Below are 9,181 nucleotides of genomic sequence, written 5' to 3'. Positions count from 1 at the left end.
ATGAGGCAGCAGAGGACTCTTTGGTTCATAGTTATTGGAAGAGCTTTAATGGATTTGCTGCTTGGCTCTCTCCTTCTCATGCCCAACACCTCTCAAGTAATTAGATTGCCCCTAAAATGGCTACTTACCACAAAATTCTTATTTATCATCTATTTTGAGAATCTTGTTTGTGAATTGCAGATACAGATGATGTAGTTTCGGTGTTGAAAGCAAAAATGCTCAGCTCTTGACAAGCAAGTCATGGTATTTTGTGGGTCTACCGCTCTCTCAGCAAACCAATCATCTGGACTATCGAAGTGACATAATTGTTAGAATTTTAGATACAGGTTAGAAATTTCATGGTTTAAATATTACAAATTAAGACTTTATTTTTAAACTAAAAGTGTTAAATTTGACTAAAATTGATTATTTTTTCCAAACTTAATTTTTTTTCTAATGTATGATATTTAAGAATAACATAGCAACTTCATTGCTATGACTAAAATGACTTCATATGTTCAGAAAATCTTGATTTGAGTGTAGGAGTGTGGCCAGAATCAGTAAGTTTTGATGACACTGGATTGGACCTCATTCCCTCAAAATGGAGGGGAGCTTGCCAAACTACGTCTGACTTCAAATCTACAATAAGTATATGAGATCTAATCCCTCTTCCTGTTTAGACATACCCTGCAGACAACAATTATTTTGAGATATTACCGTATTGACAAAGGTGTTTACTTATTAACGAGGAAAATAATAGGTGCAAAGTTTTATTGTAAAGGCTTGAGATCTCCACCAGAGGCTGGTGAGTTCATCTCTCCGAGAGATTCAAATGGGCATGGAACACACACGGCCTCCACAGCTGCTGGAAGCATTGTGAGAAACGTCAGCCTCTTTGAATTAGGGCAAGGAGATGTACGTGGAGGAGCACCTGGTGCAAGGATTGCTATTTACAAAGTTTGTTGGGAAAAGTCTTGCAGCTTTGCACATATCCTTGCAGCGTTTGATGATGCAATCTATGATGGTGTAGATGTCATTTCTGTTTCAATTGGCATTTCAAATCAAGGCCCACTTCCCCCACTTGACTACTTTAAAGATCCCATCGCAATAGGAGCATCCCGTGCAATGAAGAGGAGGGTGTTATCATCAAATGGTGCTTGTAATGATTTTGTTAAGGGATCTGTTTGCAATTATTCACCATGGTCTCTGACAGTGGCTGCAAGCACCATTGATCGTCATTTCATATCACAACTTACTTTGGGAAATGGAATGTCTTTCGAGGTAAATAAATCAAATATCATTGTGTCCCAGCAATTGATCAAAGATCTGAAGTGCTTATTTTAATGGTGAAACAGGGGCATGTTGTAAACACATTCATTGGAGCAGCCTTCGTATCCTTTGGTATATGGAGGAGACGTTGCCAATGTATCTGGCGGATTTTCTTCAGATGACTCACGGTGAAATGCATAACAACATCACTTGAAATTTATTAAGAATTGCTTCTTCAAATTGAATTTGAATTTGTTCATTATGTTGAACTCAAAGCTCTCCATTTGCATGATTATGAATTGGGTCAGCGATTGTGGGTTATATTCTCTGGACCGCAACATGGTGGAAGGGAAAATAGTGCTTTGCTATTTACATTCTCTGCCAGATAGTGGAGTATATGTCTCTGGAGGAGCAGGTGCCATAATAATGTATGATCCAATGAATGATACAGATTTCTCGTTCATGGTCCCTGCCACAGTTATCTCATCCGAACAGGGAGAAATTATCAAATCTTATATCAATTCCACAGGGTAAATGCATAGATGAAATAAGTTTGCCTTTGTGAATTTACATCTGCTACAAATAATATCATTAAAATAAAAGAACTCTAATATGAATGCTCTAATAACAAAATGAAAACACTAAATAAACGTATGCTTAAATCTAGGCAGCTTATTTTTCATTCTTCTACATTTCATCAAGTTTCCTACTGCAAGTATTCCAAAAAGTGTGGCTAGCAATGATTTACCTGCACCTATAGTAGCTTCATTCTCATCAATAGGTCCCAGCGCAATCATGCCAGGTCTTCTAAAGGTATGAAAAATGTCTGATTGAAATTGAAAAGTGTATCTTAATTAATTATTAGACTAATCCACTTAAGTCATATTTCCTTAACAGCCTGACATCATTGCACCTGGTGTAGATATTATAGCAGCTTGGTCAAAAGCTGCACCAATGAGCATGGATCCTTTGGATAAAAGACAAGGAGATTTCAACATAGTATCTGGAACATCAATGGCATGTTCTCATGCAACAGGGGCAGCAGCATATGTCAAGTCATTTCATCCAGACTGGTTTCCTGCTGCTATCAAATCTGCTCTAATGACCACAGGTGGAAATCCATTCTACTACCCAATAACTATCCTAACAATTAATTTATTATTTCTTATCTATCCTAACAATTTCATTTTTAATGCAGCATCGACATTAAATGCAACATTAGAGGGCAATGAAGTTGCAGAATTAGGATATGGTGCAGGGCAGATTAATCCCCTCAAGGCCATAATCCAGGGCTTGTGTATGACATCGATGCAAATTCTTATATCAACATGTTATGTAGTCAAGGGTACAATGAAACATCTCTACGTTTGCTGACAGGAGAATTTACCAGTTGCTCTTCAAATTTATCTGAAACTGGAGTACGAGAACTTAACTATCCTTCCATGATGATTATAAGCAATGCAAGCGAGCCCATATTTGCTCAATTTCCAACAACAGTTAAAAATGTATGACCTGCAAACACAACTTACCAAGCCAATATAGAGGCACTCATTGGAATGAATGTAACAGCAGAACCAGATATAGTCACTTTCACATCCTCCAACCAGGAGAAGTCATACAATGTGAAAATTGAAAGTCAAGCTGTACAAAATGATAATTTTCTACTGTCAGCATCATTGACTTGGAGCTATGGCAATTACAACGTCTGAAGTCCCATTCTTGTATATCTAGCGTGATATGCTAAGATAATTATTGCATCTATGTGTACCTATTCGTCAAGTATTGCTGCTACAACTGTCTCTCTAGATCCCAATCTAAATTTTATTGCCATTATTAATGGTTATAGTTTCCTTTCTGGTTTTGTTGTAATGAATTTTACCAATGAAAAATTGCTGGAAAATTATGGTATTTGATCAAGATGTTTTGTTTTGAACAAGTTTATAGTAATGCTCTTCAGATAATTTATACCCATAAATGCATATGGACAGGTTTGGGGGTCTAGAGTATAGAGGAATTTTGTTACCCATCAATGCGCTACCACATAATATGATGGGAAGAGCGTAGAGAGGAGGAGACAGGGATTGAAAAACATGGTATGGAGCATGGATGGATAGAGAGGTGCACCATAATGGCGTGTGGTGAAAGACAAAAAAATCTCTTTGGTCAATATCTTCATAGTTATCTTTGTTGTAATTTTACATTAAGTCAAGTTTAGGTTTAGATTTACATTTGGTGATTTTATGTTGATTTATAGAAAGTTACATCCTTCTAAACGGTTATTCACTGGAATGATGGCTTATATAGCAAAGAGTATTCATTGTAAAACATATCGAATGATTCAATGAAAGATAAATGTTTTCAAACACTTTCATTTGGTATCAGAGCACCATTAAAACAAATGGTGATTTGGTATGAAAGATGTTGAAGAGTTGAGGAATTAAATGAAAAGCTACGGATAGATGTGTTTCTGTTGATGTTGCAGAGGAAGGCATTGTAAACTGTTAATTTTCAAGAAAATGATGAATTGATCGTCTTATTTCCATATCTGCAAAAGTTGTGAAATCAGTGACGGAACTGTTTTTCTTTTTTACTTTAAACCTTCTTGCTGCATTTTTTGGTATGAAATATGTGTTCATTTATTCATAAAGGATTTTTTTTAGAGTGGGAAGTGGCAGCGATCAAATCCCTACTCTATAAAATTCTTCGACCGACATCTATGGGCATCTCCATTGTTGTTGGAACTTCACGCTCCAGCGGTTTGATTCTCACTTAAGGTATATTTTAAACTTTTCCGTTAGTATAAGTGTGAGACAAACAATACAACGAATTAGGATGGCTTAAATATCATACATTAAGGCTTGATTCTTAGGCTGAAAGTGTTAAATAGTCAAGTTGATTTAAACAACAATTCATCGAATTAGGATGGCTTAAACATCACACATTAAGGCTTGATTCCTAAACTAAAAGTATTAAATAGTCAAAATTGACTTATTTTTGTAGTTTAATTTCTTGCTTAGTATGTAATGTTTAAAGATGACTAATGAAACAGGAGGACTTGACAGATTGAACAAGAATTTGCAACCACTATGAAGAAGTTATATGAAGACATGGGCGTAAAAAAAGAAAACAATGGAAGCTTACATGGTATTTATTTTTTCAAGTTGATATCATTTTCTAATCAAGTGCAGAATTGGAAAAGCTTTGTAAGGTATGTTGTTACATTTTTTTAATATTAAGGATCTTTGTTGTGCAAGTGAAGCAGTGTTGTGTGCGGGAAAATAGTATCTACACATTGGAGAAGTATATGATTTAAATTTAGGAGGGAAGGGGAAAACATTTCGAAAAATATCTTGGTACGCCTCATTGAATGTGAAGCCATAATTATTTCATGGGAAATGTGAATGATGAGAAGAGGTGACAAATATATTGCATGTTTTGGATGTTTCATACTATGATTTTTGACAGATATATTGCATATTTTGGATCTTTCATAGTATGATTGTTTCCCAGTTTAGGAAGAATTAATATTTGAGTTTTCATAGTATGAGTGTTTTCCAGTTTAGGAAGAATTAATATTGGAGTTTTCATAGTATGATTGTTTTATAGTTTAGGAAGAATTAATATTGGAGACTGTAGAATCAACATTTAAATGAGATTTCATTTAGCTATGGGGTGGGCTATACATTTTCTCACTCTTCCTTTATTAGGGTTTGTTTGGTTGCACACGTAGAAATTGAGAATGGGAATGAATATCAGGAATAGGAATGGCTATTCCAATAATAGCTCAATTTTGGAATGGACATAAGCTCATTTTAGGGGCAAAATAAGAATATGTATTCCTATTCCCTATTCCAATTGAGGCACCAAACTAAAAATAGAAAACATCTTCTTAATTTCCTATTGACAAAATCAAAGAATTCTCTTTGATTTTGATCCAACCACCCTTTCCCACCCATTTACTCTACGAGGGACAATATTGCATTAAAATATCCAGCCAACAAAAAACAAACAGTCCTAATAGCAATTCAAAAGATTAATTAAAGTATTCCATAAATTATCTTTTTAGAGCGAGGTTATTAGGACCATAAACATTTAGGTCATAGAATTCAGACATTAATTAAAAATATGTTCTCTTAGTTAGTTGCAAATTCGTACTTGAGTCCAATTTCTTGATACTTAATGAGTCTTCCTTTTATAAAATACTCAAATCACTTGAGAAACCTTCAACTCCAACCATTTTAGAGCCCCAATTAGGGAATCTTCTTTCAAATTGTTCTCTACCATCCAAACTTATCTTAGTTTCTTGAAGAAAGCCTAAATTTGATTTTGTTTGATCAATACATCTTTTGATCAAATGAATCTTGTTAAGAACATTACAACCCCTAACATTCCACAAAAGGACCTTAATTGTGGTGGAGAAGAGGCATAACCTCTTTCCTATCTTAGCAGTTTTGTTTGGTCTGCTGCATTACCAACAATTGCTAACTTCACTTGAGTATTCCTAGGGCATCTTTTCTTATTTACTTTATTTTGGTTTTTAAGTAATTGAAGGCATATAACTTATTTATCTATGCTCCACCACATCCAATTGATCAATATCATCCCCATCCTCCAAGGATTCATATTATGATTTAGTGTTTAAACTATTACCTTTTCTATCCCACAATCCTTCAAAAGAATCCTCAATATTTTGTATGGGGGATATTTGAATATCTTTGCAAGGAAAAGTCTCCCCTTTATCCATTCTTTCAATTGTATCTTCACCATTTACCTCAGTAGTATACTCCTCTAAGTTTAGCCTTGGTTTTATACTCATATTTGTCGTGCATTGTTCCTTTATCAAGGACTCGGCTTGTTCTACTTGGTAAGTATCTAAGATATAAGGAGTAACAAGGACTAATCCATCTATCTTAACAGGATATTTCCTAACCTCCGTATATATTTCAAGACTACTCTAGGAGCCTTGTGCTTGGCTCACACCAACAAAATCTTCCCTTTTGAATTGTAAAGTGGAGTCTATTTTACAAGGTGTGTAGATTCACATGGGATCCTTTCCATTAATGTCTCTTCATCTCATGTAACTTGCAGATCATTCACCATGCAACCCATGCACAAGTCAAACCCCATCTAAACATTTGTCGTTCTTCTATTTTATGAAAATCATCTCATATTTAATTGAAGATGATTGTCTGATTGCGGTTGAAGGAGTTTAGTGGGTTCTTTATAATATCCAGGTATTTTTCAAATGCAAGAAATTTCCCTTTACGCCCCCCCAAAGAATTAGGATCAACTTCGCTCTCCGATAGTTCTACCTTTAGTCATTACCTCCATTCACCTTTACTTGAGCCTAAAACCACATAATCTAGGATTTTATTAAACTCTTGAACCTTAACCAAAATCTTAGGAAAAATAGCAAAATCATTGAGGTCTATAGATCCCACTAAAGAAATAAGGATCCTAGACTATTTAATCTAAACTGCAATCTCTTTATACTTTTCTATTTTTGGGTTAAATTTTGGCTCCCAATCTCCCATATAAATACCTTTACCATCTAGCATATCAGGATTCTTTAGAATAACTGAGAGGGGGGATGAATCAATTATTCAAGGTCCAATAATATCCAATAAAACTTTCTAATAAAACAGAGGTGAATCAGAAGTACTATCCTTTTTACTTTCTTATCATGCATGCAATTAAACATTAAACAATCATGAAAAGTAATCATGCATCACCACATAACACAAAGGATTTTGGTAACCAAGAAACCCTCCAGGAATAAGAAGGTAAAACTGGGGTGGGGATGACACCCACAAAATAACTGCGCAATTGATTTCAACCACTTCTGATGGTTTTCCCTGTTAAAGGCTTTACACACTGTAAGATGTGACCCTGTTAAAGGATTTCTACACCCTGTTAGGAGTGTGGCCTGTTAGAGGACTTAAGAACATTCAACTTAGAATGTCACCCTGTTAAAGGATTTACATAGAGCTGTTAGGCTCACCCAAGTCCATGGGATTTACAGTTACCTTCTCAAAAGAATCTTTTATCCCTCTCTAAGGATCTCCTATCCTTCTCCTAAGGATCTCTTTATCCTTCTCTTAAGGATCTCTTTATCCTTCTCCTAAGGCTTATCCACCTAGCTGTTAAGCTAACCTAGCAATGTAGGATTTCAATATCTAATACAATGGTAAGAAAGTATTAGAAGGGTTTTGACCTGATAAAGATTGCAACCCTAACCTTGCAGATTTCATATCACTCTTCAGTTCCTTTGTTTGCTTGGCTTTTCTCCCTTGCAGTGCTGACAGCTTGTTCACCCTTCAAGATCTATCTCCTTGAGTTCTTTCACTCGTAATGCCAATGCACTCTTATGGTCACTTGATCAACTCAGAGTCTTGATGCTCTGTTCTTACTCCTCACTGTGTCCTCTTCTTGACACTTCACACTAGCCTTCTCTTGGCTTCTTCACATGATCACACTTATGACCAACTCCCTCACACACTCTTTTGATCTCTGACCTGTAACTCCTTATAAAGAAGTTTTGTTCTTCATTTCCTGCTCAAATCTTAATTTGATCTGAGAAAATGATATTGTTTTCCCTCCAAATTGCTTCTTCTAGAAACTTCATGATAAATCCATTAGCATTCACCTTGAATTGGTTTGCATGGTTCACATGAAATTCTGTGACATCTACTCATCATCCTTATCATCCAACTAATTCACAAATTTCAATGTAACAAACTTATCGTTACTGATCTGGCAAATATTTGACTTAACAAATAATGCAGCAACTCGGCATCATTAGTTTACTGATGCTTGACTCCTTCTATGTTACTCAGCTTCCACTGCATTTACTAATGCTCCGCACCTGAAGAAATTTGCTTGGCATCCATTACCTTTTTTCTGATGCTCAGCACCTGAAGTCTTTTCCTGAGTTACTCGGCACCTGAACATTCTTGTGTTGCTTGGCACCTGAAGGATTACTCAGCACACACTGAAGTTGAACTTACTCGGCTTCAACTATGAATTTGCTCGGTTCTAACTAGCTTGCCCGGCTCTCTCAAATAACTTAGTTAAACCTTACATCTTTGATGTGTCTTAGTGTGTCCATTCTCTGTGTCTTAGAGTATGTTATCAATACACTATTTCATCAATGGCTTAGTTGATCCTTATACTTCTTTTCAACATCATAACTTCAACCTTTCTCTAGGTGCCCTAGTTACATCTTATCGATTCCCTCCTCCTTGTAAATCAGCCAATTGAAAGTATTTGGATCACTTAAGCAATTGCCATTCCTGCAAGTAGCAAGTTTGACATCAATGACAAAAAAATGATTGAAAACATTCTTTACCAGTTTCATTATTCTTCATTCATGATCTTTTTCAATCATTTTCAACAGTTCACTACTAAGGATCCAAGTTTTATGCTCCTTTGTATGGGTAACCACAAAAAACCCATTTGTCATTGTTTTAAAAACCAAATTCCTTTCTGAATGGACTTAACATTGGTTTTGGACTTTGCTAATAGATGACCATGGTTCTATCCATTTAAAAAAAAGGCCCAATCTTGTAAAAATGAAATCGAATCCATCCATTGTTGATTACTTATTAGTAGTGATGAAGTCCTAATAGTTGGAGTCTCCCTTATCTCATTAGGATTTTTAGGTGTAAGATTTAGTTGTTTCAATCACCAAAACTTGTGTTCATTTTTTTTAAACCTAAAATCCTTCTTTATGGCGAATTGCTCCCCTTGTTTGTAAGGGGTCATGTGATCATTCTCCCAACCCCTTCCATTCTTGTTGTTACCAACATTCTTCAGTCCATCAAAGAGTGGTAACATTCTGTGTGATGTTGAATGAAGTTTCATCTATGTGTCAAAACCCTTGAGATTTCTTCTATTGAAGGGCCATAAATTTTTGAGATCTAGGGAATACTAT

At 35.5% G+C, this 9,181-nt stretch overlaps 1 pseudogene; it reads left to right on the top strand.

Moving 5' to 3' along the window:
- On the top strand, positions 1-2,622 carry LOC149569999 (cucumisin-like; annotated as a pseudogene).
- Positions 2,623-9,181: the final 6,559 nt, after the last annotated feature.

The sequence above is a fragment of the Cupressus sempervirens genome, chromosome 3 (genome assembly GCF_028749045.1).
Source record: "Cupressus sempervirens isolate cs-2001-9-10 chromosome 3, ASM2874904v1, whole genome shotgun sequence".
Lineage (NCBI taxonomy): Eukaryota > Viridiplantae > Streptophyta > Pinopsida > Cupressales > Cupressaceae > Cupressus > Cupressus sempervirens.
This window is presented reverse-complemented; position numbering and strand designations above follow the sequence as displayed.